This window comes from Gasterosteus aculeatus, chromosome 2, assembly GCF_964276395.1.
Source record: "Gasterosteus aculeatus chromosome 2, fGasAcu3.hap1.1, whole genome shotgun sequence".
NCBI classification, from domain to species: Eukaryota; Metazoa; Chordata; class Actinopteri; order Perciformes; family Gasterosteidae; genus Gasterosteus; species Gasterosteus aculeatus.
In genome coordinates, this window is record NC_135689.1 from 22,713,594 (window position 1) to 22,735,906 (window position 22,313).

General features: G+C 44.5%; 93 non-coding genes and 2 pseudogenes across 93 annotated transcripts; all 95 read left to right on the forward strand.

The window, feature by feature from the left end:
• Positions 1-5: 5 nt before the first annotated feature.
• Positions 6-124, forward strand: LOC144396518 (5S ribosomal RNA). Its single transcript, XR_013458664.1, has one exon. It is a non-coding gene; the product is annotated as a 5S ribosomal RNA (ribosomal RNA).
• Positions 125-240: 116 nt separating this feature from the next.
• On the forward strand, positions 241-359 carry LOC144398125 (5S ribosomal RNA). Its single transcript, XR_013460272.1, has one exon. It is a non-coding gene; the product is annotated as a 5S ribosomal RNA (ribosomal RNA).
• Positions 360-476: 117 nt separating this feature from the next.
• LOC144396519 (5S ribosomal RNA) lies at positions 477-595 on the forward strand. Its single transcript, XR_013458665.1, has one exon. It is a non-coding gene; the product is annotated as a 5S ribosomal RNA (ribosomal RNA).
• A 116-nt stretch (positions 596-711) lies between these two features.
• Positions 712-830, forward strand: LOC144390052 (5S ribosomal RNA). Its single transcript, XR_013454118.1, has one exon. It is a non-coding gene; the product is annotated as a 5S ribosomal RNA (ribosomal RNA).
• Positions 831-947: 117 nt separating this feature from the next.
• On the forward strand, positions 948-1,066 carry LOC144393216 (5S ribosomal RNA). The gene has a single exon (XR_013456074.1). It is a non-coding gene; the product is annotated as a 5S ribosomal RNA (ribosomal RNA).
• Positions 1,067-1,182: 116 nt separating this feature from the next.
• Positions 1,183-1,301, forward strand: LOC144390053 (5S ribosomal RNA). Its single transcript, XR_013454119.1, has one exon. It is a non-coding gene; the product is annotated as a 5S ribosomal RNA (ribosomal RNA).
• Positions 1,302-1,418: 117 nt separating this feature from the next.
• Positions 1,419-1,537, forward strand: LOC144393227 (5S ribosomal RNA). Its single transcript, XR_013456085.1, has one exon. It is a non-coding gene; the product is annotated as a 5S ribosomal RNA (ribosomal RNA).
• A 116-nt stretch (positions 1,538-1,653) lies between these two features.
• On the forward strand, positions 1,654-1,772 carry LOC144398126 (5S ribosomal RNA). Its single transcript, XR_013460273.1, has one exon. It is a non-coding gene; the product is annotated as a 5S ribosomal RNA (ribosomal RNA).
• Positions 1,773-1,889: 117 nt separating this feature from the next.
• On the forward strand, positions 1,890-2,008 carry LOC144401841 (5S ribosomal RNA). Its single transcript, XR_013463776.1, has one exon. It is a non-coding gene; the product is annotated as a 5S ribosomal RNA (ribosomal RNA).
• A 117-nt stretch (positions 2,009-2,125) lies between these two features.
• On the forward strand, positions 2,126-2,244 carry LOC144396521 (5S ribosomal RNA). Its single transcript, XR_013458667.1, has one exon. It is a non-coding gene; the product is annotated as a 5S ribosomal RNA (ribosomal RNA).
• A 116-nt stretch (positions 2,245-2,360) lies between these two features.
• Positions 2,361-2,479, forward strand: LOC144398946 (5S ribosomal RNA). Its single transcript, XR_013461093.1, has one exon. It is a non-coding gene; the product is annotated as a 5S ribosomal RNA (ribosomal RNA).
• A 117-nt stretch (positions 2,480-2,596) lies between these two features.
• On the forward strand, positions 2,597-2,715 carry LOC144396522 (5S ribosomal RNA). Its single transcript, XR_013458668.1, has one exon. It is a non-coding gene; the product is annotated as a 5S ribosomal RNA (ribosomal RNA).
• A 116-nt stretch (positions 2,716-2,831) lies between these two features.
• LOC144398958 (5S ribosomal RNA) lies at positions 2,832-2,950 on the forward strand. The gene has a single exon (XR_013461104.1). It is a non-coding gene; the product is annotated as a 5S ribosomal RNA (ribosomal RNA).
• Positions 2,951-3,067: 117 nt separating this feature from the next.
• Positions 3,068-3,186, forward strand: LOC144400893 (5S ribosomal RNA). Its single transcript, XR_013462828.1, has one exon. It is a non-coding gene; the product is annotated as a 5S ribosomal RNA (ribosomal RNA).
• Positions 3,187-3,303: 117 nt separating this feature from the next.
• On the forward strand, positions 3,304-3,422 carry LOC144398419 (5S ribosomal RNA). Its single transcript, XR_013460566.1, has one exon. It is a non-coding gene; the product is annotated as a 5S ribosomal RNA (ribosomal RNA).
• A 116-nt stretch (positions 3,423-3,538) lies between these two features.
• Positions 3,539-3,657, forward strand: LOC144398127 (5S ribosomal RNA). The gene has a single exon (XR_013460274.1). It is a non-coding gene; the product is annotated as a 5S ribosomal RNA (ribosomal RNA).
• Positions 3,658-3,774: 117 nt separating this feature from the next.
• On the forward strand, positions 3,775-3,893 carry LOC144396523 (5S ribosomal RNA). The gene has a single exon (XR_013458669.1). It is a non-coding gene; the product is annotated as a 5S ribosomal RNA (ribosomal RNA).
• A 116-nt stretch (positions 3,894-4,009) lies between these two features.
• Positions 4,010-4,128, forward strand: LOC144396524 (5S ribosomal RNA). Its single transcript, XR_013458670.1, has one exon. It is a non-coding gene; the product is annotated as a 5S ribosomal RNA (ribosomal RNA).
• A 116-nt stretch (positions 4,129-4,244) lies between these two features.
• On the forward strand, positions 4,245-4,363 carry LOC144390054 (5S ribosomal RNA). The gene has a single exon (XR_013454120.1). It is a non-coding gene; the product is annotated as a 5S ribosomal RNA (ribosomal RNA).
• Positions 4,364-4,480: 117 nt separating this feature from the next.
• On the forward strand, positions 4,481-4,599 carry LOC144393249 (5S ribosomal RNA). Its single transcript, XR_013456105.1, has one exon. It is a non-coding gene; the product is annotated as a 5S ribosomal RNA (ribosomal RNA).
• A 116-nt stretch (positions 4,600-4,715) lies between these two features.
• Positions 4,716-4,834, forward strand: LOC144390055 (5S ribosomal RNA). Its single transcript, XR_013454121.1, has one exon. It is a non-coding gene; the product is annotated as a 5S ribosomal RNA (ribosomal RNA).
• A 117-nt stretch (positions 4,835-4,951) lies between these two features.
• On the forward strand, positions 4,952-5,070 carry LOC144393260 (5S ribosomal RNA). Its single transcript, XR_013456116.1, has one exon. It is a non-coding gene; the product is annotated as a 5S ribosomal RNA (ribosomal RNA).
• Positions 5,071-5,186: 116 nt separating this feature from the next.
• LOC144398128 (5S ribosomal RNA) lies at positions 5,187-5,305 on the forward strand. Its single transcript, XR_013460275.1, has one exon. It is a non-coding gene; the product is annotated as a 5S ribosomal RNA (ribosomal RNA).
• A 117-nt stretch (positions 5,306-5,422) lies between these two features.
• Positions 5,423-5,541, forward strand: LOC144401842 (5S ribosomal RNA). The gene has a single exon (XR_013463777.1). It is a non-coding gene; the product is annotated as a 5S ribosomal RNA (ribosomal RNA).
• Positions 5,542-5,658: 117 nt separating this feature from the next.
• Positions 5,659-5,777, forward strand: LOC144396525 (5S ribosomal RNA). The gene has a single exon (XR_013458671.1). It is a non-coding gene; the product is annotated as a 5S ribosomal RNA (ribosomal RNA).
• Positions 5,778-5,893: 116 nt separating this feature from the next.
• On the forward strand, positions 5,894-6,012 carry LOC144398969 (5S ribosomal RNA). Its single transcript, XR_013461115.1, has one exon. It is a non-coding gene; the product is annotated as a 5S ribosomal RNA (ribosomal RNA).
• Positions 6,013-6,129: 117 nt separating this feature from the next.
• Positions 6,130-6,248, forward strand: LOC144396526 (5S ribosomal RNA). Its single transcript, XR_013458672.1, has one exon. It is a non-coding gene; the product is annotated as a 5S ribosomal RNA (ribosomal RNA).
• Positions 6,249-6,364: 116 nt separating this feature from the next.
• LOC144398981 (5S ribosomal RNA) lies at positions 6,365-6,483 on the forward strand. Its single transcript, XR_013461126.1, has one exon. It is a non-coding gene; the product is annotated as a 5S ribosomal RNA (ribosomal RNA).
• A 116-nt stretch (positions 6,484-6,599) lies between these two features.
• On the forward strand, positions 6,600-6,718 carry LOC144398992 (5S ribosomal RNA). Its single transcript, XR_013461137.1, has one exon. It is a non-coding gene; the product is annotated as a 5S ribosomal RNA (ribosomal RNA).
• Positions 6,719-6,835: 117 nt separating this feature from the next.
• LOC144399240 (5S ribosomal RNA) lies at positions 6,836-6,954 on the forward strand. The gene has a single exon (XR_013461385.1). It is a non-coding gene; the product is annotated as a 5S ribosomal RNA (ribosomal RNA).
• A 116-nt stretch (positions 6,955-7,070) lies between these two features.
• On the forward strand, positions 7,071-7,189 carry LOC144399003 (5S ribosomal RNA). Its single transcript, XR_013461148.1, has one exon. It is a non-coding gene; the product is annotated as a 5S ribosomal RNA (ribosomal RNA).
• Positions 7,190-7,306: 117 nt separating this feature from the next.
• Positions 7,307-7,425, forward strand: LOC144393271 (5S ribosomal RNA). Its single transcript, XR_013456127.1, has one exon. It is a non-coding gene; the product is annotated as a 5S ribosomal RNA (ribosomal RNA).
• A 116-nt stretch (positions 7,426-7,541) lies between these two features.
• Positions 7,542-7,660, forward strand: LOC144399014 (5S ribosomal RNA). The gene has a single exon (XR_013461159.1). It is a non-coding gene; the product is annotated as a 5S ribosomal RNA (ribosomal RNA).
• Positions 7,661-7,777: 117 nt separating this feature from the next.
• LOC144396527 (5S ribosomal RNA) lies at positions 7,778-7,896 on the forward strand. The gene has a single exon (XR_013458673.1). It is a non-coding gene; the product is annotated as a 5S ribosomal RNA (ribosomal RNA).
• Positions 7,897-8,012: 116 nt separating this feature from the next.
• Positions 8,013-8,131, forward strand: LOC144400842 (5S ribosomal RNA). Its single transcript, XR_013462777.1, has one exon. It is a non-coding gene; the product is annotated as a 5S ribosomal RNA (ribosomal RNA).
• A 116-nt stretch (positions 8,132-8,247) lies between these two features.
• Positions 8,248-8,366, forward strand: LOC144401843 (5S ribosomal RNA). The gene has a single exon (XR_013463778.1). It is a non-coding gene; the product is annotated as a 5S ribosomal RNA (ribosomal RNA).
• A 117-nt stretch (positions 8,367-8,483) lies between these two features.
• Positions 8,484-8,602, forward strand: LOC144397833 (5S ribosomal RNA). Its single transcript, XR_013459980.1, has one exon. It is a non-coding gene; the product is annotated as a 5S ribosomal RNA (ribosomal RNA).
• Positions 8,603-8,718: 116 nt separating this feature from the next.
• On the forward strand, positions 8,719-8,837 carry LOC144396528 (5S ribosomal RNA). Its single transcript, XR_013458674.1, has one exon. It is a non-coding gene; the product is annotated as a 5S ribosomal RNA (ribosomal RNA).
• A 116-nt stretch (positions 8,838-8,953) lies between these two features.
• Positions 8,954-9,072, forward strand: LOC144399025 (5S ribosomal RNA). Its single transcript, XR_013461170.1, has one exon. It is a non-coding gene; the product is annotated as a 5S ribosomal RNA (ribosomal RNA).
• Positions 9,073-9,189: 117 nt separating this feature from the next.
• LOC144396529 (5S ribosomal RNA) lies at positions 9,190-9,308 on the forward strand. Its single transcript, XR_013458675.1, has one exon. It is a non-coding gene; the product is annotated as a 5S ribosomal RNA (ribosomal RNA).
• Positions 9,309-9,424: 116 nt separating this feature from the next.
• On the forward strand, positions 9,425-9,543 carry LOC144397275 (5S ribosomal RNA). The gene has a single exon (XR_013459420.1). It is a non-coding gene; the product is annotated as a 5S ribosomal RNA (ribosomal RNA).
• A 117-nt stretch (positions 9,544-9,660) lies between these two features.
• LOC144396530 (5S ribosomal RNA) lies at positions 9,661-9,779 on the forward strand. The gene has a single exon (XR_013458676.1). It is a non-coding gene; the product is annotated as a 5S ribosomal RNA (ribosomal RNA).
• A 116-nt stretch (positions 9,780-9,895) lies between these two features.
• Positions 9,896-10,014, forward strand: LOC144399036 (5S ribosomal RNA). Its single transcript, XR_013461181.1, has one exon. It is a non-coding gene; the product is annotated as a 5S ribosomal RNA (ribosomal RNA).
• A 117-nt stretch (positions 10,015-10,131) lies between these two features.
• LOC144399047 (5S ribosomal RNA) lies at positions 10,132-10,250 on the forward strand. Its single transcript, XR_013461192.1, has one exon. It is a non-coding gene; the product is annotated as a 5S ribosomal RNA (ribosomal RNA).
• A 116-nt stretch (positions 10,251-10,366) lies between these two features.
• LOC144401844 (5S ribosomal RNA) lies at positions 10,367-10,485 on the forward strand. Its single transcript, XR_013463779.1, has one exon. It is a non-coding gene; the product is annotated as a 5S ribosomal RNA (ribosomal RNA).
• A 117-nt stretch (positions 10,486-10,602) lies between these two features.
• LOC144399241 (5S ribosomal RNA) lies at positions 10,603-10,721 on the forward strand. The gene has a single exon (XR_013461386.1). It is a non-coding gene; the product is annotated as a 5S ribosomal RNA (ribosomal RNA).
• A 116-nt stretch (positions 10,722-10,837) lies between these two features.
• On the forward strand, positions 10,838-10,956 carry LOC144397276 (5S ribosomal RNA). The gene has a single exon (XR_013459421.1). It is a non-coding gene; the product is annotated as a 5S ribosomal RNA (ribosomal RNA).
• Positions 10,957-11,073: 117 nt separating this feature from the next.
• LOC144396532 (5S ribosomal RNA) lies at positions 11,074-11,192 on the forward strand. Its single transcript, XR_013458678.1, has one exon. It is a non-coding gene; the product is annotated as a 5S ribosomal RNA (ribosomal RNA).
• A 116-nt stretch (positions 11,193-11,308) lies between these two features.
• Positions 11,309-11,427, forward strand: LOC144398549 (5S ribosomal RNA). The gene has a single exon (XR_013460696.1). It is a non-coding gene; the product is annotated as a 5S ribosomal RNA (ribosomal RNA).
• Positions 11,428-11,544: 117 nt separating this feature from the next.
• On the forward strand, positions 11,545-11,663 carry LOC144399059 (5S ribosomal RNA). Its single transcript, XR_013461204.1, has one exon. It is a non-coding gene; the product is annotated as a 5S ribosomal RNA (ribosomal RNA).
• A 117-nt stretch (positions 11,664-11,780) lies between these two features.
• On the forward strand, positions 11,781-11,899 carry LOC144390056 (5S ribosomal RNA). The gene has a single exon (XR_013454122.1). It is a non-coding gene; the product is annotated as a 5S ribosomal RNA (ribosomal RNA).
• Positions 11,900-12,015: 116 nt separating this feature from the next.
• LOC144399070 (5S ribosomal RNA) lies at positions 12,016-12,134 on the forward strand. Its single transcript, XR_013461215.1, has one exon. It is a non-coding gene; the product is annotated as a 5S ribosomal RNA (ribosomal RNA).
• Positions 12,135-12,251: 117 nt separating this feature from the next.
• On the forward strand, positions 12,252-12,370 carry LOC144398262 (5S ribosomal RNA). Its single transcript, XR_013460409.1, has one exon. It is a non-coding gene; the product is annotated as a 5S ribosomal RNA (ribosomal RNA).
• A 116-nt stretch (positions 12,371-12,486) lies between these two features.
• Positions 12,487-12,605, forward strand: LOC144399081 (5S ribosomal RNA). Its single transcript, XR_013461226.1, has one exon. It is a non-coding gene; the product is annotated as a 5S ribosomal RNA (ribosomal RNA).
• Positions 12,606-12,722: 117 nt separating this feature from the next.
• LOC144396533 (5S ribosomal RNA) lies at positions 12,723-12,841 on the forward strand. Its single transcript, XR_013458679.1, has one exon. It is a non-coding gene; the product is annotated as a 5S ribosomal RNA (ribosomal RNA).
• Positions 12,842-12,957: 116 nt separating this feature from the next.
• Positions 12,958-13,076, forward strand: LOC144399042 (5S ribosomal RNA). Its single transcript, XR_013461187.1, has one exon. It is a non-coding gene; the product is annotated as a 5S ribosomal RNA (ribosomal RNA).
• Positions 13,077-13,193: 117 nt separating this feature from the next.
• LOC144396534 (5S ribosomal RNA) lies at positions 13,194-13,312 on the forward strand. Its single transcript, XR_013458680.1, has one exon. It is a non-coding gene; the product is annotated as a 5S ribosomal RNA (ribosomal RNA).
• Positions 13,313-13,428: 116 nt separating this feature from the next.
• LOC144399092 (5S ribosomal RNA) lies at positions 13,429-13,547 on the forward strand. The gene has a single exon (XR_013461237.1). It is a non-coding gene; the product is annotated as a 5S ribosomal RNA (ribosomal RNA).
• A 117-nt stretch (positions 13,548-13,664) lies between these two features.
• On the forward strand, positions 13,665-13,783 carry LOC144396535 (5S ribosomal RNA). The gene has a single exon (XR_013458681.1). It is a non-coding gene; the product is annotated as a 5S ribosomal RNA (ribosomal RNA).
• A 116-nt stretch (positions 13,784-13,899) lies between these two features.
• Positions 13,900-14,018, forward strand: LOC144399103 (5S ribosomal RNA). The gene has a single exon (XR_013461248.1). It is a non-coding gene; the product is annotated as a 5S ribosomal RNA (ribosomal RNA).
• Positions 14,019-14,135: 117 nt separating this feature from the next.
• Positions 14,136-14,254, forward strand: LOC144400894 (5S ribosomal RNA). Its single transcript, XR_013462829.1, has one exon. It is a non-coding gene; the product is annotated as a 5S ribosomal RNA (ribosomal RNA).
• Positions 14,255-14,371: 117 nt separating this feature from the next.
• Positions 14,372-14,490, forward strand: LOC144396536 (5S ribosomal RNA). The gene has a single exon (XR_013458682.1). It is a non-coding gene; the product is annotated as a 5S ribosomal RNA (ribosomal RNA).
• Positions 14,491-14,606: 116 nt separating this feature from the next.
• Positions 14,607-14,725, forward strand: LOC144397277 (5S ribosomal RNA). Its single transcript, XR_013459422.1, has one exon. It is a non-coding gene; the product is annotated as a 5S ribosomal RNA (ribosomal RNA).
• A 117-nt stretch (positions 14,726-14,842) lies between these two features.
• On the forward strand, positions 14,843-14,961 carry LOC144396537 (5S ribosomal RNA). The gene has a single exon (XR_013458683.1). It is a non-coding gene; the product is annotated as a 5S ribosomal RNA (ribosomal RNA).
• A 116-nt stretch (positions 14,962-15,077) lies between these two features.
• Positions 15,078-15,196, forward strand: LOC144399115 (5S ribosomal RNA). Its single transcript, XR_013461260.1, has one exon. It is a non-coding gene; the product is annotated as a 5S ribosomal RNA (ribosomal RNA).
• A 117-nt stretch (positions 15,197-15,313) lies between these two features.
• Positions 15,314-15,432, forward strand: LOC144400895 (5S ribosomal RNA). Its single transcript, XR_013462830.1, has one exon. It is a non-coding gene; the product is annotated as a 5S ribosomal RNA (ribosomal RNA).
• Positions 15,433-15,549: 117 nt separating this feature from the next.
• Positions 15,550-15,668, forward strand: LOC144398043 (5S ribosomal RNA). The gene has a single exon (XR_013460190.1). It is a non-coding gene; the product is annotated as a 5S ribosomal RNA (ribosomal RNA).
• Positions 15,669-15,784: 116 nt separating this feature from the next.
• On the forward strand, positions 15,785-15,903 carry LOC144396538 (5S ribosomal RNA). Its single transcript, XR_013458684.1, has one exon. It is a non-coding gene; the product is annotated as a 5S ribosomal RNA (ribosomal RNA).
• Positions 15,904-16,019: 116 nt separating this feature from the next.
• On the forward strand, positions 16,020-16,138 carry LOC144390057 (5S ribosomal RNA). The gene has a single exon (XR_013454123.1). It is a non-coding gene; the product is annotated as a 5S ribosomal RNA (ribosomal RNA).
• Positions 16,139-16,255: 117 nt separating this feature from the next.
• Positions 16,256-16,374, forward strand: LOC144393282 (5S ribosomal RNA). The gene has a single exon (XR_013456138.1). It is a non-coding gene; the product is annotated as a 5S ribosomal RNA (ribosomal RNA).
• A 116-nt stretch (positions 16,375-16,490) lies between these two features.
• On the forward strand, positions 16,491-16,609 carry LOC144398129 (5S ribosomal RNA). The gene has a single exon (XR_013460276.1). It is a non-coding gene; the product is annotated as a 5S ribosomal RNA (ribosomal RNA).
• Positions 16,610-16,726: 117 nt separating this feature from the next.
• Positions 16,727-16,845, forward strand: LOC144399242 (5S ribosomal RNA). Its single transcript, XR_013461387.1, has one exon. It is a non-coding gene; the product is annotated as a 5S ribosomal RNA (ribosomal RNA).
• Positions 16,846-16,961: 116 nt separating this feature from the next.
• Positions 16,962-17,080, forward strand: LOC144396539 (5S ribosomal RNA). The gene has a single exon (XR_013458685.1). It is a non-coding gene; the product is annotated as a 5S ribosomal RNA (ribosomal RNA).
• Positions 17,081-17,196: 116 nt separating this feature from the next.
• LOC144390058 (5S ribosomal RNA) lies at positions 17,197-17,315 on the forward strand. The gene has a single exon (XR_013454124.1). It is a non-coding gene; the product is annotated as a 5S ribosomal RNA (ribosomal RNA).
• Positions 17,316-17,432: 117 nt separating this feature from the next.
• On the forward strand, positions 17,433-17,551 carry LOC144393293 (5S ribosomal RNA). Its single transcript, XR_013456149.1, has one exon. It is a non-coding gene; the product is annotated as a 5S ribosomal RNA (ribosomal RNA).
• Positions 17,552-17,667: 116 nt separating this feature from the next.
• Positions 17,668-17,786, forward strand: LOC144390059 (5S ribosomal RNA). The gene has a single exon (XR_013454125.1). It is a non-coding gene; the product is annotated as a 5S ribosomal RNA (ribosomal RNA).
• Positions 17,787-17,903: 117 nt separating this feature from the next.
• Positions 17,904-18,022, forward strand: LOC144393304 (5S ribosomal RNA). The gene has a single exon (XR_013456160.1). It is a non-coding gene; the product is annotated as a 5S ribosomal RNA (ribosomal RNA).
• Positions 18,023-18,138: 116 nt separating this feature from the next.
• Positions 18,139-18,257, forward strand: LOC144398130 (5S ribosomal RNA). The gene has a single exon (XR_013460277.1). It is a non-coding gene; the product is annotated as a 5S ribosomal RNA (ribosomal RNA).
• Positions 18,258-18,374: 117 nt separating this feature from the next.
• Positions 18,375-18,493, forward strand: LOC144396540 (5S ribosomal RNA). The gene has a single exon (XR_013458686.1). It is a non-coding gene; the product is annotated as a 5S ribosomal RNA (ribosomal RNA).
• Positions 18,494-18,609: 116 nt separating this feature from the next.
• Positions 18,610-18,728, forward strand: LOC144399126 (5S ribosomal RNA). The gene has a single exon (XR_013461271.1). It is a non-coding gene; the product is annotated as a 5S ribosomal RNA (ribosomal RNA).
• A 117-nt stretch (positions 18,729-18,845) lies between these two features.
• On the forward strand, positions 18,846-18,964 carry LOC144396541 (5S ribosomal RNA). The gene has a single exon (XR_013458687.1). It is a non-coding gene; the product is annotated as a 5S ribosomal RNA (ribosomal RNA).
• Positions 18,965-19,080: 116 nt separating this feature from the next.
• Positions 19,081-19,199, forward strand: LOC144397279 (5S ribosomal RNA). The gene has a single exon (XR_013459424.1). It is a non-coding gene; the product is annotated as a 5S ribosomal RNA (ribosomal RNA).
• A 117-nt stretch (positions 19,200-19,316) lies between these two features.
• LOC144393315 (5S ribosomal RNA) lies at positions 19,317-19,435 on the forward strand. The gene has a single exon (XR_013456167.1). It is a non-coding gene; the product is annotated as a 5S ribosomal RNA (ribosomal RNA).
• Positions 19,436-19,551: 116 nt separating this feature from the next.
• On the forward strand, positions 19,552-19,670 carry LOC144401845 (5S ribosomal RNA). Its single transcript, XR_013463780.1, has one exon. It is a non-coding gene; the product is annotated as a 5S ribosomal RNA (ribosomal RNA).
• A 117-nt stretch (positions 19,671-19,787) lies between these two features.
• LOC144399796 (5S ribosomal RNA) lies at positions 19,788-19,906 on the forward strand (annotated as a pseudogene).
• A 116-nt stretch (positions 19,907-20,022) lies between these two features.
• On the forward strand, positions 20,023-20,141 carry LOC144396543 (5S ribosomal RNA). Its single transcript, XR_013458689.1, has one exon. It is a non-coding gene; the product is annotated as a 5S ribosomal RNA (ribosomal RNA).
• Positions 20,142-20,257: 116 nt separating this feature from the next.
• LOC144399137 (5S ribosomal RNA) lies at positions 20,258-20,376 on the forward strand. Its single transcript, XR_013461282.1, has one exon. It is a non-coding gene; the product is annotated as a 5S ribosomal RNA (ribosomal RNA).
• Positions 20,377-20,493: 117 nt separating this feature from the next.
• Positions 20,494-20,612, forward strand: LOC144396544 (5S ribosomal RNA). Its single transcript, XR_013458690.1, has one exon. It is a non-coding gene; the product is annotated as a 5S ribosomal RNA (ribosomal RNA).
• Positions 20,613-20,728: 116 nt separating this feature from the next.
• On the forward strand, positions 20,729-20,847 carry LOC144397280 (5S ribosomal RNA). The gene has a single exon (XR_013459425.1). It is a non-coding gene; the product is annotated as a 5S ribosomal RNA (ribosomal RNA).
• A 117-nt stretch (positions 20,848-20,964) lies between these two features.
• Positions 20,965-21,083, forward strand: LOC144393326 (5S ribosomal RNA). Its single transcript, XR_013456178.1, has one exon. It is a non-coding gene; the product is annotated as a 5S ribosomal RNA (ribosomal RNA).
• Positions 21,084-21,199: 116 nt separating this feature from the next.
• LOC144396545 (5S ribosomal RNA) lies at positions 21,200-21,318 on the forward strand. The gene has a single exon (XR_013458691.1). It is a non-coding gene; the product is annotated as a 5S ribosomal RNA (ribosomal RNA).
• Positions 21,319-21,434: 116 nt separating this feature from the next.
• LOC144397281 (5S ribosomal RNA) lies at positions 21,435-21,553 on the forward strand. Its single transcript, XR_013459426.1, has one exon. It is a non-coding gene; the product is annotated as a 5S ribosomal RNA (ribosomal RNA).
• A 117-nt stretch (positions 21,554-21,670) lies between these two features.
• Positions 21,671-21,789, forward strand: LOC144393337 (5S ribosomal RNA). The gene has a single exon (XR_013456189.1). It is a non-coding gene; the product is annotated as a 5S ribosomal RNA (ribosomal RNA).
• Positions 21,790-21,905: 116 nt separating this feature from the next.
• LOC144401846 (5S ribosomal RNA) lies at positions 21,906-22,024 on the forward strand. Its single transcript, XR_013463781.1, has one exon. It is a non-coding gene; the product is annotated as a 5S ribosomal RNA (ribosomal RNA).
• Positions 22,025-22,141: 117 nt separating this feature from the next.
• Positions 22,142-22,260, forward strand: LOC144399797 (5S ribosomal RNA; annotated as a pseudogene).
• The last annotated feature ends 53 nt before the right edge of the window (positions 22,261-22,313 follow it).

The window sequence follows — 22,313 nt, forward strand, 5'->3', positions numbered from 1 at the left end:
CAGTTGCTTACGGCCATACCTCTCTGGCTCCGCCTGATCTCGTCTGATCTCAGAAGCTAAGCAGAGTAGGGCCTGGTTAGTACTTGGATGGAAGACCGCCTGGGAATCCCAGGTGCTGTAAGCTTTTTCATTTCGATCTGTAAAAGACACAGAGAAGGCCTTAGAAAGTGACTCCATTTAATTGTCAAAACTACAAAACCTTTGACACATTTTAAAAGATTAGGTAGAGGACATACAGTTGCTTACGGCCATACCTCTCTGGCTCCGCCTGATCTCGTCAGATCTCAGAAGCTAAGCAGCGTAGGGCCTGGTTAGTACTTGGATGGAAGACCGCCTGGGAATCCCAGGTGCCGTAAGCTTTTTCATTTCTCTCTCTGGAAGAAATCGAGAAGGCATTAGAAAGTGACTCCTTTTTCATTATCAAAACTCCAAAACCTTTGACACATTTTAAAAGATTAGGAAGAGGACATACAGTTGCTTACGGCCATACCTCTCTGGCTCCGCCTGATCTCGTCTGATCTCAGAAGCTAAGCAGAGTAGGGCCTGGTTAGTACTTGGATGGAAGACCGCCTGGGAATCCCAGGTGCTGTAAGCTTTTTCATTTCGATCTGTAAAAGACACAGAGAAGGCCTTAGAAAGTGACTCCATTTCATTGTCAAAACTACAAAACCTTTGACACATTTTAAAAGATTAGGAAGAGGACATACAGTTGCTTACGGCCATACCTCTCTGGCTCCGCCTGATCTCGTCAGATCTCAGAAGCTAAGCAGAGTAGGGCCTGGTTAGTACTTGGATGGAAGACCGCCTGGGAATCCCAGGTGCTGTAAGCTTTTTCATTTCTCTCTCTGGAAGAAATCGAGAAGGCATTAGAAAGTGACTCCTTTTTCATTATCTAAACTCCAAAACCTTTGACACATTTTAAAATATTAGGAAGAGGACATACAGTTGCTTACGGCCATACCTCTCTGGCTTCGCCTGATCTCGTCTGATCTCAGAAGCTAAGCAGAGTAGGGCCTGGTTAGTACTTGGATGGAAGACCGCCTGGGAATCCCAGGTGCTGTAAGCTTTTTCATTTCGATCTGTAAAAGACACAGAGAAGGCCTTAGAAAGTGACTCCATTTCATTGTCAAAACTACAAAACCTTTGACACATTTTAAAAGATTAGGAAGAGGACATACAGTTGCTTACGGCCATACCTCTCTGGCTCCGCCTGATCTCGTCAGATCTCAGAAGCTAAGCAGAGTAGGGCCTGGTTAGTACTTGGATGGAAGACCGCCTGGGAATCCCAGGTGCTGTAAGCTTTTTCATTTCTCTCTCTGGAAGAAATCGAGAAGGCATTAGAAAGTGACTCCTTTTTCATTATCTAAACTCCAAAACCTTTGACACATTTTAAAATATTAGGAAGAGGACATACAGTTGCTTACGGCCATACCTCTCTGGCTTCGCCTGATCTCGTCTGATCTCAGAAGCTAAGCAGAGTAGGGCCTGGTTAGTACTTGGATGGAAGACCGCCTGGGAATCCCAGGTGCTGTAAGCTTTTTCATTTCGATCTGTAAAAGACACAGAGAAGGCCTTAGAAAGTGACTCCATTTAATTGTCAAAACTACAAAACCTTTGACACATTTTAAAAGATTAGGTAGAGGACATACAGTTGCTTACGGCCATACCTCTCTGGCTCCGCCTGATCTCGTCAGATCTCAGAAGCTAAGCAGCGTAGGGCCTGGTTAGTACTTGGATGGAAGACCGCCTGGGAATCCCAGGTGCCGTAAGCTTTTTCATTTCTCTCTCTGGAAGAAATCGAGAAGGCATTAGAAAGTGACTCCTTTTTCATTATCAAAACTCCAAAACCTTTGACACATTTTAAAAGATTAGGAAGAGGACATCCAGTTGCTTACGGCCATACCTCTCTGGCTCCGCCTGATCTCGTCTGATCTCAGAAGCTAAGCAGAGTAGGGCCTGGTTAGTACTTGGATGGAAGACCGCCTGGGAATCCCAGGTGCCGTAAGCTTTTTCATTTCTCTCTCTGGAAGAAATCGAGAAGGCATTAGAAAGTGACTCCTTTTTCATTATCAAAACTCCAAAACCTTTGACACATTTTAAAAGATTAGGAAGAGGACATACAGTTGCTTACGGCCATACCTCTCTGGCTCCGCCTGATCTCGTCTGATCTCAGAAGCTAAGCAGAGTAGGGCCTGGTTAGTACTTGGATGGAAGACCGCCTGGGAATCCCAGGTGCTGTAAGCTTTTTCATTTCGATCTGTAAAAGACACAGAGAAGGCCTTAGAAAGTGACTCCATTTAATTGTCAAAACTACAAAACCTTTGACACATTTTAAAAGATTAGGTAGAGGACATACAGTTGCTTACGGCCATACCTCTCTGGCTCCGCCTGATCTCGTCAGATCTCAGAAGCTAAGCAGAGTAGGGCCTGGTTAGTACTTGGATGGAAGACCGCCTGGGAATCCCAGGTGCCGTAAGCTTTTTCATTTCTCTCTCTGGAAGAAATCGAGAAGGCATTAGAAAGTGACTCCTTTTTCATTATCAAAACTCCAAAACCTTTGACACATTTTAAAAGATTAGGAAGAGGACATACAGTTGCTTACGGCCATACCTCTCTGGCTCCGCCTGATCTCGTCTGATCTCAGAAGCTAAGCAGAGTAGGGCCTGGTTAGTACTTGGATGGAAGACCGCCTGGGAATCCCAGGTGCTGTAAGCTTTTTTATTTCGATCTGTAAAAGACACAAAGAAGAACTTAGAAAGTGACTCCATTTCATTGTCAAAACTACAAAACCTTTGACACATTTTAAAAGATTAGGAAGAGGACATACAGTTGCTTACGGCCATACCTCTCTGGCTCCGCCTGATCTCGTCAGATCTCAGAAGCTAAGCAGAGTAGGGCCTGGTTAGTACTTGGATGGAAGACCGCCTGGGAATCCCAGGTGCCGTAAGCTTTTTCATTTCTCTCTCTGGAAGAAATCGAGAAGGCATTAGAAAGTGACTCCTTTTTCATTATCTAAACTCCAAAACCTTTGACACATTTTAAAATATTAGGAAGAGGACATACAGTTGCTTACGGCCATACCTCTCTGGCTTCGCCTGATCTCGTCTGATCTCAGAAGCTAAGCAGAGTAGGGCCTGGTTAGTACTTGGATGGAAGACCGCCTGGGAATCCCAGGTGCCGTAAGCTTTTTCATTTCTCTCTCTGGAAGAAATCGAGAAGGCATTAGAAAGTGACTCCTTTTTCATTATCAAAACTCCAAAACCTTTGACACATTTTAAAAGATTAGGAAGAGGACATACAGTTGCTTACGGCCATACCTCTCTGGCTCCGCCTGATCTCGTCTGATCTCAGAAGCTAAGCAGAGTAGGGCCTGGTTAGTACTTGGACGGAAGACCGCCTGGGAATCCCAGGTGCTGTAAGCTTTTTCATTTCGATCTGTAAAAGACACAGAGAAGGCCTTAGAAAGTGACTCCATTTAATTGTCAAAACTACAAAACCTTTGACACATTTTAAAAGATTAGGTAGAGGACATACAGTTGCTTACGGCCATACCTCTCTGGCTCCGCCTGATCTCGTCAGATCTCAGAAGCTAAGCAGCGTAGGGCCTGGTTAGTACTTGGATGGAAGACCGCCTGGGAATCCCAGGTGCCGTAAGCTTTTTCATTTCTCTCTCTGGAAGAAATCGAGAAGGCATTAGAAAGTGACTCCTTTTTCATTATCAAAACTCCAAAACCTTTGACACATTTTAAAAGATTAGGAAGAGGACATACAGTTGCTTACGGCCATACCTCTCTGGCTCCGCCTGATCTCGTCTGATCTCAGAAGCTAAGCAGAGTAGGGCCTGGTTAGTACTTGGATGGAAGACCGCCTGGGAATCCCAGGTGCTGTAAGCTTTTTCATTTCGATCTGTAAAAGACACAGAGAAGGCCTTAGAAAGTGACTCCATTTCTTTGTCAAAACTACAAAACCTTTGACACATTTTAAAAGATTAGGAAGAGGACATACAGTTGCTTACGGCCATACCTCTCTGGCTCCGCCTGATCTCGTCTGATCTCAGAAGCTAAGCAGAGTAGGGCCTGGTTAGTACTTGGATGGAAGACCGCCTGGGAATCCCAGGTGCTGTAAGCTTTTTCATTTCGATCTGTAAAAGACACAGAGAAGGCCTTAGAAAGTGACTCCATTTCATTGTCAAAACTACAAAACCTTTGACACATTTTAAAAGATTAGGAAGAGGACATACAGTTGCTTACGGCCATACCTCTCTGGCTCCGCCTGATCTCGTCAGATCTCAGAAGCTAAGCAGAGTAGGGCCTGGTTAGTACTTGGATGGAAGACCGCCTGGGAATCCCAGGTGCTGTAAGCTTTTTCATTTCTCTCTCTGGAAGAAATCGAGAAGGCATTAGAAAGTGACTCCTTTTTCATTATCTAAACTCCAAAACCTTTGACACATTTTAAAATATTAGGAAGAGGACATACAGTTGCTTACGGCCATACCTCTCTGGCTTCGCCTGATCTCGTCTGATCTCAGAAGCTAAGCAGAGTAGGGCCTGGTTAGTACTTGGATGGAAGACCGCCTGGGAATCCCAGGTGCTGTAAGCTTTTTCATTTCGATCTGTAAAAGACACAGAGAAGGCCTTAGAAAGTGACTCCATTTCATTGTCAAAACTACAAAACCTTTGACACATTTTAAAAGATTAGGAAGAGGACATACAGTTGCTTACGGCCATACCTCTCTGGCTCCGCCTGATCTCGTCAGATCTCAGAAGCTAAGCAGAGTAGGGCCTGGTTAGTACTTGGATGGAAGACCGCCTGGGAATCCCAGGTGCTGTAAGCTTTTTCATTTCTCTCTCTGGAAGAAATCGAGAAGGCATTAGAAAGTGACTCCTTTTTCATTATCTAAACTCCAAAACCTTTGACACATTTTAAAATATTAGGAAGAGGACATACAGTTGCTTACGGCCATACCTCTCTGGCTTCGCCTGATCTCGTCTGATCTCAGAAGCTAAGCAGAGTAGGGCCTGGTTAGTACTTGGATGGAAGACCGCCTGGGAATCCCAGGTGCTGTAAGCTTTTTCATTTCGATCTGTAAAAGACACAGAGAAGGCCTTAGAAAGTGACTCCATTTAATTGTCAAAACTACAAAACCTTTGACACATTTTAAAAGATTAGGTAGAGGACATACAGTTGCTTACGGCCATACCTCTCTGGCTCCGCCTGATCTCGTCAGATCTCAGAAGCTAAGCAGCGTAGGGCCTGGTTAGTACTTGGATGGAAGACCGCCTGGGAATCCCAGGTGCCGTAAGCTTTTTCATTTCTCTCTCTGGAAGAAATCGAGAAGGCATTAGAAAGTGACTCCTTTTTCATTATCAAAACTCCAAAACCTTTGACACATTTTAAAAGATTAGGAAGAGGACATCCAGTTGCTTACGGCCATACCTCTCTGGCTCCGCCTGATCTCGTCTGATCTCAGAAGCTAAGCAGAGTAGGGCCTGGTTAGTACTTGGATGGAAGACCGCCTGGGAATCCCAGGTGCCGTAAGCTTTTTCATTTCTCTCTCTGGAAGAAATCGAGAAGGCATTAGAAAGTGACTCCTTTTTCATTATCAAAACTCCAAAACCTTTGACACATTTTAAAAGATTAGGAAGAGGACATACAGTTGCTTACGGCCATACCTCTCTGGCTCCGCCTGATCTCGTCTGATCTCAGAAGCTAAGCAGAGTAGGGCCTGGTTAGTACTTGGATGGAAGACCGCCTGGGAATCCCAGGTGCTGTAAGCTTTTTCATTTCGATCTGTAAAAGACACAGAGAAGGCCTTAGAAAGTGACTCCATTTAATTGTCAAAACTACAAAACCTTTGACACATTTTAAAAGATTAGGTAGAGGACATACAGTTGCTTACGGCCATACCTCTCTGGCTCCGCCTGATCTCGTCAGATCTCAGAAGCTAAGCAGAGTAGGGCCTGGTTAGTACTTGGATGGAAGACCGCCTGGGAATCCCAGGTGCCGTAAGCTTTTTCATTTCTCTCTCTGGAAGAAATCGAGAAGGCATTAGAAAGTGACTCCTTTTTCATTATCAAAACTCCAAAACCTTTGACACATTTTAAAAGATTAGGAAGAGGACATACAGTTGCTTACGGCCATACCTCTCTGGCTCCGCCTGATCTCGTCTGATCTCAGAAGCTAAGCAGAGTAGGGCCTGGTTAGTACTTGGATGGAAGACCGCCTGGGAATCCCAGGTGCTGTAAGCTTTTTTATTTCGATCTGTAAAAGACACAAAGAAGAACTTAGAAAGTGACTCCATTTCATTGTCAAAACTACAAAACCTTTGACACATTTTAAAAGATTAGGAAGAGGACATACAGTTGCTTACGGCCATACCTCTCTGGCTCCGCCTGATCTCGTCAGATCTCAGAAGCTAAGCAGAGTAGGGCCTGGTTAGTACTTGGATGGAAGACCGCCTGGGAATCCCAGGTGCCGTAAGCTTTTTCATTTCTATCTGTAAAAGACACAGAGAAGGCCTTAGAAAGTGACTCCATTTCATTGTCAAAACTACAAAACCTTTGACACATTTTAAAAGATTAGGAAGAGGACATACAGTTGCTTACGGCCATACCTCTCTGGCTCCGCCTGATCTCGTCAGATCTCAGAAGCTAAGCAGAGTAGGGCCTGGTTAGTACTTGGATGGAAGACCGCCTGGGAATCCCAGGTGCCGTAAGCTTTTTCATTTCTCTCTCTGGAAGAAATCGAGAAGGCATTAGAAAGTGACTCCTTTTTCATTATCAAAACTCCAAAACCTTTGACACATTTTAAAAGATTAGGAAGAGGACATACAGTTGCTTACGGCCATACCTCTCTGGCTCGGCCTGATCTCGTCTGATCTCAGAAGCTAAGCAGAGTAGGGCCTGGTTAGTACTTGGATGGAAGACCGCCTGGGAATCCCAGGTGCTGTAAGCTTTTTCATTTCGATCTGTAAAAGACACAGAGAAGGCCTTAGAAAGTGACTCCATTTCATTGTCAAAACTACAAAACCTTTGACACATTTTAAAAGATTAGGAAGAGGACATACAGTTGCTTACGGCCATACCTCTCTGGCTCCGCCTGATCTCGTCAGATCTCAGAAGCTAAGCAGAGTAGGGCCTGGTTAGTACTTGGATGGAAGACCGCCTGGGAATCCCAGGTGCCGTAAGCTTTTTCATTTCTCTCTCTGGAAGAAATCGAGAAGGCATTAGAAAGTGACTCCTTTTTCATTATCTAAACTCCAAAACCTTTGACACATTTTAAAATATTAGGAAGAGGACATACAGTTGCTTACGGCCATACCTCTCTGGCTTCGCCTGATCTCGTCTGATCTCAGAAGCTAAGCAGAGTAGGGCCTGGTTAGTACTTGGATGGAAGACCGCCTGGGAATCCCAGGTGCTGTAAGCTTTTTCATTTCGATCTGTAAAAGACACAGAGAAGGCCTTAGAAAGTGACTCAATTTAATTGTCAAAACTACAAAACCTTTGACACATTTTAAAAGATTAGGTAGAGGACATACAGTTGCTTACGGCCATACCTCTCTGGCTCCGCCTGATCTCGTCAGATCTCAGAAGCTAAGCAGAGTAGGGCCTGGTTAGTACTTGGATGGAAGACCGCCTGGGAATCCCAGGTGCCGTAAGCTTTTTCATTTCTCTCTCTGGAAGAAATCGAGAAGGCATTAGAAAGTGACTCCTTTTTCATTATCAAAACTCCAAAACCTTTGACACATTTTAAAAGATTAGGAAGAGGACATCCAGTTGCTTACGGCCATACCTCTCTGGCTCCGCCTGATCTCGTCTGATCTCAGAAGCTAAGCAGAGTAGGGCCTGGTTAGTACTTGGATGGAAGACCGCCTGGGAATCCCAGGTGCTGTAAGCTTTTTTATTTCGATCTGTAAAAGACACAGAGAAGAACTTAGAAAGTGACTCCATTTCATTGTCAAAACTCCAAAACCTTTGACACATTTTAAAAGATTAGGTAGAGGACATACAGTTGCTTACGGCCATACCTCTCTGGCTCCGCCTGATCTCGTCAGATCTCAGAAGCTAAGCAGAGTAGGGCCTGGTTAGTACTTGGATGGAAGACCTCCTGGGAATCCCAGGTGCTGTAAGCTTTTTCATTTCGATCTGTAAAAGACACAGAGAAGGCCTTAGAAAGTGACTCCATTTAATTGTCAAAACTACAAAACCTTTGACACATTTTAAAAGATTAGGTAGAGGACATACAGTTGCTTACGGCCATACCTCTCTGGCTCCGCCTGATCTCGTCTGATCTCAGAAGCTAAGCAGAGTAGGGCCTGGTTAGTACTTGGATGGAAGACCGCCTGGGAATCCCAGGTGCCGTAAGCTTTTTCATTTCTCTCTCTGGAAGAAATCGAGAAGGCATTAGAAAGTGACTCCTTTTTCATTATCAAAACTCCAAAACCTTTGACACATTTTAAAAGATTAGGAAGAGGACATACAGTTGCTTACGGCCATACCTCTCTTGCTCCGCCTGATCTCGTCTGATCTCAGAAGCTAAGCAGAGTAGGGCCTGGTTAGTACTTGGATGGAAGACCGCCTGGGAATCCCAGGTGCTGTAAGCTTTTTCATTTCGATCTGTAAAAGACACAGAGAAGGCCTTAGAAAGTGACTCCATTTCATTGTCAAAACTCCAAAACCTTTGACACATTTTAAAAGATTAGGAAGAGGACATACAGTTGCTTACGGCCATACCTCTCTGGCTCCGCCTGATCTCGTCTGATCTCAGAAGCTAAGCAGAGTAGGGCCTGGTTAGTACTTGGATGGAAGACCGCCTGGGAATCCCAGGTGCTGTAAGCTTTTTCATTTCGATCTGTAAAAGACACAGAGAAGGCCTTAGAAAGTGACTCCATTTCATTGTCAAAACTACAAAACCGTTGGAACATTTTAAAAGATTAGGAAGAGGACATACAGTTGCTTACGGCCATACCTCTCTGGCTCCGCCTGATCTCGTCAGATCTCAGAAGCTAAGCAGAGTAGGGCCTGGTTAGTACTTGGATGGAAGACCGCCTGGGAATCCCAGGTGCCGTAAGCTTTTTCATTTCTCTCTCTGGAAGAAATCGAGAAGGCATTAGAAAGTGACTCCTTTTTCATTATCAAAACTCCAAAACCTTTGACACATTTTAAAAGATTAGGAAGAGGACATACAGTTGCTTACGGCCATACCTCTCTGGCTCCGCCTGATCTCGTCTGATCTCAGAAGCTAAGCAGAGTAGGGCCTGGTTAGTACTTGGATGGAAGACCGCCTGGGAATCCCAGGTGCTGTAAGCTTTTTCATTTCGATCTGTAAAAGACACAGAGAAGGCCTTAGAAAGTGACTCCATTTCATTGTCAAAACTACAAAACCTTTGACACATTTTAAAAGATTAGGAAGAGGACATACAGTTGCTTACGGCCATACCTCTCTTGCTCCGCCTGATCTCGTCTGATCTCAGAAGCTAAGCAGAGTAGGGCCTGGTTAGTACTTGGATGGAAGACCGCCTGGGAATCCCAGGTGCCGTAAGCTTTTTCATTTCTCTCTCTGGAAGAAATCGAGAAGGCATTAGAAAGTGACTCCTTTTTCATTATCAAAACTCCAAAACCTTTGACACATTTTAAAAGATTAGGAAGAGGACATACAGTTGCTTACGGCCATACCTCTCTGGCTCCGCCTGATCTCGTCTGATCTCAGAAGCTAAGCAGAGTAGGGCCTGGTTAGTACTTGGATGGAAGACCGCCTGGGAATCCCAGGTGCTGTAAGCTTTTTCATTTCGATCTGTAAAAGACACAGAGAAGGCCTTAGAAAGTGACTCCATTTCATTGTCAAAACTACAAAACCTTTGACACATTTTAAAAGATTAGGAAGAGGACATACAGTTGCTTACGGCCATACCTCTCTGGCTCCGCCTGATCTCGTCAGATCTCAGAAGCTAAGCAGAGTAGGGCCTGGTTAGTACTTGGATGGAAGACCGCCTGGGAATCCCAGGTGCCGTAAGCTTTTTCATTTCTCTCTCTGGAAGAAATCGAGAAGGCATTAGAAAGTGACTCCTTTTTCATTATCTAAACTCCAAAACCTTTGACACATTTTAAAATATTAGGAAGAGGACATACAGTTGCTTACGGCCATACCTCTCTGGCTCCGCCTGATCTCGTCAGATCTCAGAAGCTAAGCAGAGTAGGGCCTGGTTAGTACTTGGATGGAAGACCGCCTGGGAATCCCAGGTGCCGTAAGCTTTTTCATTTCTATCTGTAAAAGACACAGAGAAGGCCTTAGAAAGTGACTCCATTTCATTGTCAAAACTACAAAACCTTTGACACATTTTAAAAGATTAGGTAGAGGACATACAGTTGCTTACGGCCATACCTCTCTGGCTCCGCCTGATCTCGTCTGATCTCAGAAGCTAAGCAGAGTAGGGCCTGGTTAGTACTTGGATGGAAGACCGCCTGGGAATCCCAGGTGCCGTAAGCTTTTTCATTTCTCTCTCTGGAAGAAATCGAGAAGGCATTAGAAAGTGACTCCTTTTTCATTATCAAAACTCCAAAACCTTTGACACATTTTAAAAGATTAGGAAGAGGACATACAGTTGCTTACGGCCATACCTCTCTGGCTCGGCCTGATCTCGTCTGATCTCAGAAGCTAAGCAGAGTAGGGCCTGGTTAGTACTTGGATGGAAGACCGCCTGGGAATCCCAGGTGCTGTAAGCTTTTTCATTTCGATCTGTAAAAGACACAGAGAAGGCCTTAGAAAGTGACTCCATTTCATTGTCAAAACTACAAAACCTTTGACACATTTTAAAAGATTAGGAAGAGGACATACAGTTGCTTACGGCCATACCTCTCTTGCTCCGCCTGATCTCGTCTGATCTCAGAAGCTAAGCAGAGTAGGGCCTGGTTAGTACTTGGATGGAAGACCGCCTGGGAATCCCAGGTGCCGTAAGCTTTTTCATTTCTCTCTCTGGAAGAAATCGAGAAGGCATTAGAAAGTGACTCCTTTTTCATTATCAAAACTCCAAAACCTTTGACACATTTTAAAAGATTAGGAAGAGGACATACAGTTGCTTACGGCCATACCTCTCTGGCTCCGCCTGATCTCGTCTGATCTCAGAAGCTAAGCAGAGTAGGGCCTGGTTAGTACTTGGATGGAAGACCGCCTGGGAATCCCAGGTGCTGTAAGCTTTTTCATTTCGATCTGTAAAAGACACAGAGAAGGCCTTAGAAAGTGACTCCATTTCATTGTCAAAACTACAAAACCTTTGACACATTTTAAAAGATTAGGAAGAGGACATACAGTTGCTTACGGCCATACCTCTCTGGCTCCGCCTGATCTCGTCAGATCTCAGAAGCTAAGCAGAGTAGGGCCTGGTTAGTACTTGGATGGAAGACCGCCTGGGCATCCCAGGTGCCGTAAGCTTTTTCATTTCTCTCTCTGGAAGAAATCGAGAAGGCATTAGAAAGTGACTCCTTTTTCATTATCTAAACTCCAAAACCTTTGACACATTTTAAAATATTAGGAAGAGGACATACAGTTGCTTACGGCCATACCTCTCTGGCTCCGCCTGATCTCGTCAGATCTCAGAAGCTAAGCAGAGTAGGGCCTGGTTAGTACTTGGATGGAAGACCGCCTGGGAATCCCAGGTGCCGTAAGCTTTTTCATTTCTATCTGTAAAAGACACAGAGAAGGCCTTAGAAAGTGACTCCTTTTTCATTATCAAAACTCCAAAACCTTTGACACATTTTAAAAGATTAGGTAGAGGACATACAGTTGCTTACGGCCATACCTCTCTGGCTCCGCCTGATCTCGTCAGATCTCAGAAGCTAAGCAGAGTAGGGCCTGGTTAGTACTTGGATGGAAGACCGCCTGGGAATCCCAGGTGCTGTAAGCTTTTTCATTTCGATCTGTAAAAGACACAGAGAAGGCCTTAGAAAGTGACTCCATTTCATTGTCAAAACTACAAAACCTTTGACACATTTTAAAAGATTAGGAAGAGGACATACAGTTGCTTACGGCCATACCTCTCTGGCTCCGCCTGATCTCGTCAGATCTCAGAAGCTAAGCAGAGTAGGGCCTGGTTAGTACTTGGATGGAAGACCGCCTGGGAATCCCAGGTGCCGTAAGCTTTTTCATTTCTCTCTCTGGAAGAAATCGAGAAGGCATTAGAAAGTGACTCCTTTTTCATTATCTAAACTCCAAAACCTTTGACACATTTTAAAATATTAGGAAGAGGACATACAGTTGCTTACGGCCATACCTCTCTGGCTTCGCCTGATCTCGTCTGATCTCAGAAGCTAAGCAGAGTAGGGCCTGGTTAGTACTTGGATGGAAGGCCGCCTGGGAATCCCAGGTGCTGTAAGCTTTTTCATTTCGATCTGTAAAAGACACAGAGAAGGCCTTAGAAAGTGACTCCATTTCATTGTCAAAACTACAAAACCTTTGACACATTTTAAAAGATTAGGAAGAGGACATACAGTTGCTTACGGCCATACCTCTCTGGCTCCGCCTGATCTCGTCAGATCTCAGAAGCTAAGCAGAGTAGGGCCTGGTTAGTACTTGGATGGAAGACCGCCTGGGAATCCCAGGTGCCGTAAGCTTTTTCATTTCTCTCTCTGGAAGAAATCGAGAAGGCATTAGAAAGTGACTCCTTTTTCATTATCAAAACTCCAAAACCTTTGACACATTTTAAAAGATTAGGAAGAGGACATACAGTTGCTTACGGCCATACCTCTCTGGCTCCGCCTGATCTCGTCTGATCTCAGAAGCTAAGCAGAGTAGGGCCTGGTTAGTACTTGGATGGAAGACCGCCTGGGAATCCCAGGTGCTGTAAGCTTTTTCATTTCGATCTGTAAAAGACACAGAGAAGGCCTTAGAAAGTGACTCCATTTCATTGTCAAAACTACAAAACCTTTGACACATTTTAAAAGATTAGGAAGAGGACATACAGTTGCTTACGGCCATACCTCTCTTGCTCCGCCTGATCTCGTCTGATCTCAGAAGCTAAGCAGAGTAGGGTCTGGTTAGTACTTGGATGGAAGACCGCCTGGGAATCCCAGGTGCCGTAAGCTTTTTCATTTCTCTCTCTGGAAGAAATCGACAAGGCATTAGAAAGTGACTCCTTTTTCATTATCAAAACTCCAAAACCTTTGACACATTTTAAAAGATTAGGTAGAGGACATTCAGTTGCTTACGGCCATACCTCTCTGGCTCCGCCTGATCTCGTCTGATCTCAGAAGCTAAGCAGAGTAGGGCCTGGTTAGTACTTGGATGGAAGACCGCCTGGGAATCCCAGGTGCTGTAAGCTTTTTCATTTCGATCTGTAAAAGACACAGAGAAGGCCTTAGAAAGTGACTCCATTTCATTGTCAAAACTACAAAACCTTTGACACATTTTAAAAGATTAGGAAGAGGACATACAGTTGCTTACGGCCATACCTCTCTGGCTCCGCCTGATCTCGTCAGATCTCAGAAGCTAAGCAGAGTAGGGCCTGGTTAGTACTTGGATGGAAGACCGCCTGGGAATCCCAGGTGCCGTAAGCTTTTTCATTTCTCTCTCTGGAAGAAATCGAGAAGGCATTAGAAAGTGACTCCTTTTTCATTATCAAAACTCCAAAACCTTTGACACATTTTAAAAGATTAGGAAGAGGACATACAGTTGCTTACGGCCATACCTCTCTGGCTCCGCCTGATCTCGTCTGATCTCAGAAGCTAAGCAGAGTAGGGCCTGGTTAGTACTTGGATGGAAGACCGCCTGGGAATCCCAGGTGCTGTAAGCTTTTTCATTTCGATCTGTAAAAGACACAGAGAAGGCCTTAGAAAGTGACTCCATTTCATTGTCAAAACTACAAAACCTTTGACACATTTTAAAAGATTAGGAAGAGGACATACAGTTGCTTACGGCCATACCTCTCTGGCTCCGCCTGATCTCGTCAGATCTCAGAAGCTAAGCAGAGTAGGGCCTGGTTAGTACTTGGATGGAAGACCGCCTGGGAATCCCAGGTGCCGTAAGCTTTTTCATTTCTCTCTCTGGAAGAAATCGAGAAGGCATTAGAAAGTGACTCCTTTTTCATTATCTAAACTCCAAAACCTTTGACACATTTTAAAATATTAGGAAGAGGACATACAGTTGCTTACGGCCATACCTCTCTGGCTTCGCCTGATCTCGTCTGATCTCAGAAGCTAAGCAGAGTAGGGCCTGGTTAGTACTTGGATGGAAGACCGCCTGGGAATCCCAGGTGCCGTAAGCTTTTTCATTTCTCTCTCTGGAAGAAATCGAGAAGGCATTAGAAAGTGACTCCTTTTTCATTATCAAAACTCCAAAACCTTTGACACATTTTAAAAGATTAGGAAGAGGACATACAGTTGCTTACGGCCATACCTCTCTGGCTCCGCCTGATCTCGTCTGATCTCAGAAGCTAAGCAGAGTAGGGCCTGGTTAGTACTTGGATGGAAGACCGCCTGGGAATCCCAGGTGCTGTAAGCTTTTTCATTTCGATCTGTAAAAGACACAGAGAAGGCCTTAGAAAGTGACTCCATTTCATTGTCAAAACTACAAAACCTTTGACACATTTTAAAAGATTAGGAAGAGGACATACAGTTGCTTACGGCCATACCTCTCTTGCTCCGCCTGATCTCGTCTGATCTCAGAAGCTAAGCAGAGTAGGGCCTGGTTAGTACTTGGATGGAAGACCGCCTGGGAATCCCAGGTGCCGTAAGCTTTTTCATTTCTCTCTCTGGAAGAAATCGACAAGGCATTAGAAAGTGACTCCTTTTTCATTATCAAAACTCCAAAACCTTTGACACATTTTAAAAGATTAGGAAGAGGACATACAGTTGCTTACGGCCATACCTCTCTGGCTCCGCCTGATCTCGTCTGATCTCAGAAGCTAAGCAGAGTAGGGCCTGGTTAGTACTTGGATGGAAGACCGCCTGGGAATCCCAGGTGCTGTAAGCTTTTTCATTTCGATCTGTAAAAGACACAGAGAAGGCCTTAGAAAGTGACTCCATTTCATTGTCAAAACTACAAAACCTTTGACACATTTTAAAAGATTAGGAAGAGGACATACAGTTGCTTACGGCCATACCTCTCTGGCTCCGCCTGATCTCGTCAGATCTCAGAAGCTAAGCAGAGTAGGGCCTGGTTAGTACTTGGATGGAAGACCGCCTGGGAATCCCAGGTGCCGTAAGCTTTTTCATTTCTCTCTCTGGAAGAAATCGAGAAGGCATTAGAAAGTGACTCCTTTTTCATTATCTAAACTCCAAAACCTTTGACACATTTTAAAATATTAGGAAGAGGACATACAGTTGCTTACGGCCATACCTCTCTGGCTTCGCCTGATCTCGTCTGATCTCAGAAGCTAAGCAGAGTAGGGCCTGGTTAGTACTTGGATGGAAGACCGCCTGGGAATCCCAGGTGCCGTAAGCTTTTTCATTTCTCTCTCTGGAAGAAATCGAGAAGGCATTAGAAAGTGACTCCTTTTTCATTATCAAAACTCCAAAACCTTAGACACATTTTAAAAGATTAGGAAGAGGACATACAGTTGCTTACGGCCATACCTCTCTGGCTCTGCCTGATCTCGTCTGATCTCAGAAGCTAAGCAGAGTAGGGCCTGGTTAGTACTTGGATGGAAGACCGCCTGGGAATCCCAGGTGCTGTAAGCTTTTTCATTTCGATCTGTAAAAGACACAGAGAAGGCCTTAGAAAGTGACTCCATTTCTTTGTCAAAACTACAAAACCTTTGACACATTTTAAAAGATTAGGAAGAGGACATACAGTTGCTTACGGCCATACCTCTCTGGCTCCGCCTGATCTCGTCTGATCTCAGAAGCTAAGCAGAGTAGGGCCTGGTTAGTACTTGGATGGAAGACCGCCTGGGAATCCCAGGTGCTGTAAGCTTTTTCATTTCGATCTGTAAAAGACACAGAGAAGGCCTTAGAAAGTGACTCCATTTCATTGTCAAAACTACAAAACCTTTGACACATTTTAAAAGATTAGGAAGAGGACATACAGTTGCTTACGGCCATACCTCTCTGGCTCCGCCTGATCTCGTCAGATCTCAGAAGCTAAGCAGAGTAGGGCCTGGTTAGTACTTGGATGGAAGACCGCCTGGGAATCCCAGGTGCTGTAAGCTTTTTCATTTCTCTCTCTGGAAGAAATCGAGAAGGCATTAGAAAGTGACTCCTTTTTCATTATCTAAACTCCAAAACCTTTGACACATTTTAAAATATTAGGAAGAGGACATACAGTTGCTTACGGCCATACCTCTCTGGCTTCGCCTGATCTCGTCTGATCTCAGAAGCTAAGCAGAGTAGGGCCTGGTTAGTACTTGGATGGAAGACCGCCTGGGAATCCCAGGTGCTGTAAGCTTTTTCATTTCGATCTGTAAAAGACACAGAGAAGGCCTTAGAAAGTGACTCCATTTAATTGTCAAAACTACAAAACCTTTGACACATTTTAAAAGATTAGGTAGAGGACATACAGTTGCTTACGGCCATACCTCTCTGGCTCCGCCTGATCTCGTCAGATCTCAGAAGCTAAGCAGCGTAGGGCCTGGTTAGTACTTGGATGGAAGACCGCCTGGGAATCCCAGGTGCCGTAAGCTTTTTCATTTCTCTCTCTCGAAGAAATCGAGAAGGCATTAGAAAGTGACTCCTTTTTCATTATCAAAACTCCAAAACCTTTGACACATTTTAAAAGATTAGGAAGAGGACATACAGTTGCTTACGGCCATACCTCTCTGGCTCGGCCTGATCTCGTCTGATCTCAGAAGCTAAGCAGAGTAGGGCCTGGTTAGTACTTGGATGGAAGACCGCCTGGGAATCCCAGGTGCTGTAAGCTTTTTCATTTCGATCTGTAAAAGACACAGAGAAGGCCTTAGAAAGTGACTCCATTTCTTTGTCAAAACTACAAAACCTTTGACACATTTTAAAAGATTAGGAAGAGGACATACAGTTGCTTACGGCCATACCTCTCTGGCTCCGCCTGATCTCGTCTGATCTCAGAAGCTAAGCAGAGTAGGGCCTGGTTAGTACTTGGATGGAAGACCGCCTGGGAATCCCAGGTGCTGTAAGCTTTTTCATTTCGATCTGTAAAAGACACAGAGAAGGCCTTAGAAAGTGACTCCATTTCATTGTCAAAACTACAAAACCTTTGACACATTTTAAAAGATTAGGAAGAGGACATACAGTTGCTTACGGCCATACCTCTCTGGCTCCGCCTGATCTCGTCAGATCTCAGAAGCTAAGCAGAGTAGGGCCTGGTTAGTACTTGGATGGAAGACCGCCTGGGAATCCCAGGTGCTGTAAGCTTTTTCATTTCTCTCTCTGGAAGAAATCGAGAAGGCATTAGAAAGTGACTCCTTTTTCATTATCTAAACTCCAAAACCTTTGACACATTTTAAAATATTAGGAAGAGGACATACAGTTGCTTACGGCCATACCTCTCTGGCTTCGCCTGATCTCGTCTGATCTCAGAAGCTAAGCAGAGTAGGGCCTGGTTAGTACTTGGATGGAAGACCGCCTGGGAATCCCAGGTGCTGTAAGCTTTTTCATTTCGATCTGTAAAAGACACAGAGAAGGCCTTAGAAAGTGACTCCATTTCATTGTCAAAACTACAAAACCTTTGACACATTTTAAAAGATTAGGAAGAGGACATACAGTTGCTTACGGCCATACCTCTCTGGCTCCGCCTGATCTCGTCAGATCTCAGAAGCTAAGCAGAGTAGGGCCTGGTTAGTACTTGGATGGAAGACCGCCTGGGAATCCCAGGTGCTGTAAGCTTTTTCATTTCTCTCTCTGGAAGAAATCGAGAAGGCATTAGAAAGTGACTCCTTTTTCATTATCTAAACTCCAAAACCTTTGACACATTTTAAAATATTAGGAAGAGGACATACAGTTGCTTACGGCCATACCTCTCTGGCTTCGCCTGATCTCGTCTGATCTCAGAAGCTAAGCAGAGTAGGGCCTGGTTAGTACTTGGATGGAAGACCGCCTGGGAATCCCAGGTGCTGTAAGCTTTTTCATTTCGATCTGTAAAAGACACAGAGAAGGCCTTAGAAAGTGACTCCATTTAATTGTCAAAACTACAAAACCTTTGACACATTTTAAAAGATTAGGTAGAGGACATACAGTTGCTTACGGCCATACCTCTCTGGCTCCGCCTGATCTCGTCAGATCTCAGAAGCTAAGCAGCGTAGGGCCTGGTTAGTACTTGGATGGAAGACCGCCTGGGAATCCCAGGTGCCGTAAGCTTTTTCATTTCTCTCTCTGGAAGAAATCGAGAAGGCATTAGAAAGTGACTCCTTTTTCATTATCAAAACTCCAAAACCTTTGACACATTTTAAAAGATTAGGAAGAGGACATCCAGTTGCTTACGGCCATACCTCTCTGGCTCCGCCTGATCTCGTCTGATCTCAGAAGCTAAGCAGAGTAGGGCCTGGTTAGTACTTGGATGGAAGACCGCCTGGGAATCCCAGGTGCTGTAAGCTTTTTCATTTCGATCTGTAAAAGACACAGAGAAGGCCTTAGAAAGTGACTCCATTTCATTGTCAAAACTACAAAACCTTTGACACATTTTAAAAGATTAGGAAGAGGACATACAGTTGCTTACGGCCATACCTCTCTGGCTCCGCCTGATCTCGTCAGATCTCAGAAGCTAAGCAGAGTAGGGCCTGGTTAGTACTTGGATGGAAGACCGCCTGGGAATCCCAGGTGCCGTAAGCTTTTTCATTTCTCTCTCTGGAAGAAATCGAGAAGGCATTAGAAAGTGACTCCTTTTTCATTATCAAAACTCCAAAACCTTTGACACATTTTAAAAGATTAGGAAGAGGACATACAGTTGCTTACGGCCATACCTCTCTGGCTCCGCCTGATCTCGTCTGATCTCAGAAGCTAAGCAGAGTAGGGCCTGGTTAGTACTTGGATGGAAGACCGCCTGGGAATCCCAGGTGCTGTAAGCTTTTTCATTTCGATCTGTAAAAGACACAGAGAAGGCCTTAGAAAGTGACTCCATTTCATTGTCAAAACTACAAAACCTTTGACACATTTTAAAAGATTAGGAAGAGGACATACAGTTGCTTACGGCCATACCTCTCTTGCTCCGCCTGATCTCGTCTGATCTCAGAAGCTAAGCAGAGTAGGGCCTGGTTAGTACTTGGATGGAAGACCGCCTGGGAATCCCAGGTGCCGTAAGCTTTTTCATTTCTCTCTCTGGAAGAAATCGAGAAGGCATTAGAAAGTGACTCCTTTTTCATTATCTAAACTCCAAAACCTTTGACACATTTTAAAATATTAGGAAGAGGACATACAGTTGCTTACGGCCATACCTCTCTGGCTTCGCCTGATCTCGTCTGATCTCAGAAGCTAAGCAGAGTAGGGCCTGGTTAGTACTTGGATGGAAGACCGCCTGGGAATCCCAGGTGCTGTAAGCTTTTTTATTTCGATCTGTAAAAGACACAAAGAAGAACTTAGAAAGTGACTCCATTTCATTGTCAAAACTCCAAAACCTTTGACACATTTTAAAAGATTAGGTAGAGGACATACAGTTGCTTACGGCCATACCTCTCTGGCTCCGCCTGATCTCGTCTGATCTCAGAAGCTAAGCAGAGTAGGGCCTGGTTAGTACTTGGATGGAAGACCGCCTGGGAATCCCAGGTGCCGTAAGCTTTTTCATTTCTCTCTCTGGAAGAAATCGAGAAGGCATTAGAAAGTGACTCCTTTTTCATTATCAAAACTCCAAAACCTTAGACACATTTTAAAAGATTAGGAAGAGGACATACAGTTGCTTACGGCCATACCTCTCTGGCTCTGCCTGATCTCGTCTGATCTCAGAAGCTAAGCAGAGTAGGGCCTGGTTAGTACTTGGATGGAAGATAGCCTGGGAATCCCAGGTGCTGTAAGCTTTTTCATTTCGATCTGTAAAAGACACAGAGAAGGCCTTAGAAAGTGACTCCATTTCTTTGTCAAAACTACAAAACCTTTGACACATTTTAAAAGATTAGGAAGAGGACATACAGTTGCTTACGGCCATACCTCTCTGGCTCCGCCTGATCTCGTCTGATCTCAGAAGCTAAGCAGAGTAGGGCCTGGTTAGTACTTGGATGGAAGACCGCCTGGGAATCCCAGGTGCTGTAAGCTTTTTCATTTCGATCTGTAAAAGACACAGAGAAGGCCTTAGAAAGTGACTCCATTTCATTGTCAAAACTACAAAACCTTTGACACATTTTAAAAGATTAGGAAGAGGACATACAGTTGCTTACGGCCATACCTCTCTGGCTCCGCCTGATCTCGTCAGATCTCAGAAGCTAAGCAGAGTAGGGCCTGGTTAGTACTTGGATGGAAGACCGCCTGGGAATCCCAGGTGCCGTAAGCTTTTTCATTTCTCTCTCTGGAAGAAATCGAGAAGGCATTAGAAAGTGACTCCTTTTTCATTATCAAAACTCCAAAACCTTTGACACATTTTAAAAGATTAGGAAGAGGACATACAGTTGCTTACGGCCATACCTCTCTGGCTCCGCCTGATCTCGTCTGATCTCAGAAGCTAAGCAGAGTAGGGCCTGGTTAGTACTTGGATGGAAGACCGCCTGGGAATCCCAGGTGCTGTAAGCTTTTTCATTTCGATCTGTAAAAGACACAGAGAAGGCCTTAGAAAGTGACTCCATTTCATTGTCAAAACTACAAAACCTTTGACACATTTTAAAAGATTAGGAAGAGGACATACAGTTGCTTACGGCCATACCTCTCTTGCTCCGCCTGATCTCGTCTGATCTCAGAAGCTAAGCAGAGTAGGGCCTGGTTAGTACTTGGATGGAAGACCGCCTGGGAATCCCAGGTGCCGTAAGCTTTTTCATTTCTCTCTCTGGAAGAAATCGAGAAGGCATTAGAAAGTGACTCCTTTTTCATTATCTAAACTCCAAAACCTTTGACACATTTTAAAATATTAGGAAGAGGACATACAGTTGCTTACGGCCATACCTCTCTGGCTTCGCCTGATCTCGTCTGATCTCAGAAGCTAAGCAGAGTAGGGCCTGGTTAGTACTTGGATGGAAGACCGCCTGGGAATCCCAGGTGCTGTAAGCTTTTTCATTTCGATCTGTAAAAGACACAGAGAAGGCCTTAGAAAGTGACTCCATTTCTTTGTCAAAACTACAAAACCTTTGACACATTTTAAAAGATTAGGAAGAGGACATACAGTTGCTTACGGCCATACCTCTCTGGCTCCGCCTGATCTCGTCTGATCTCAGAAGCTAAGCAGAGTAGGGCCTGGTTAGTACTTGGATGGAAGACCGCCTGGGAATCCCAGGTGCTGTAAGCTTTTTCATTTCGATCTGTAAAAGACACAGAGAAGGCCTTAGAAAGTGACTCCATTTCATTGTCAAAACTACAAAACCTTTGACACATTTTAAAAGATTAGGAAGAGGACATACAGTTGCTTACGGCCATACCTCTCTTGCTCCGCCTGATCTCGTCTGATCTCAGAAGCTAAGCAGAGTAGGGCCTGGTTAGTACTTGGATGGAAGACCGCCTGGGAATCCCAGGTGCCGTAAGCTTTTTCATTTCTCTCTCTGGAAGAAATCGAGAAGGCATTAGAAAGTGACTCCTTTTTCATTATCTAAACTCCAAAACCTTTGACACATTTTAAAATATTAGGAAGAGGACATACAGTTGCTTACGGCCATACCTCTCTGGCTTCGCCTGATCTCGTCTGATCTCAGAAGCTAAGCAGAGTAGGGCCTGGTTAGTACTTGGATGGAAGACCGCCTGGGAATCCCAGGTGCTGTAAGCTTTTTTATTTCGATCTGTAAAAGACACAAAGAAGAACTTAGAAAGTGACTCCATTTCATTGTCAAAACTCCAAAACCTTTGACACATTTTAAAAGATTAGGTAGAGGACATACAGTTGCTTACGGCCATACCTCTCTGGCTCCGCCTGATCTCGTCTGATCTCAGAAGCTAAGCAGAGTAGGGCCTGGTTAGTACTTGGATGGAAGACCGCCTGGGAATCCCAGGTGCCGTAAGCTTTTTCATTTCTCTCTCTGGAAGAAATCGAGAAGGCATTAGAAAGTGACTCCTTTTTCATTATCAAAACTCCAAAACCTTAGACACATTTTAAAAGATTAGGAAGAGGACATACAGTTGCTTACGGCCATACCTCTCTGGCTCTGCCTGATCTCGTCTGATCTCAGAAGCTAAGCAGAGTAGGGCCTGGTTAGTACTTGGATGGAAGATAGCCTGGGAATCCCAGGTGCTGTAAGCTTTTTCATTTCGATCTGTAAAAGACACAGAGAAGGCCTTAGAAAGTGACTCCAT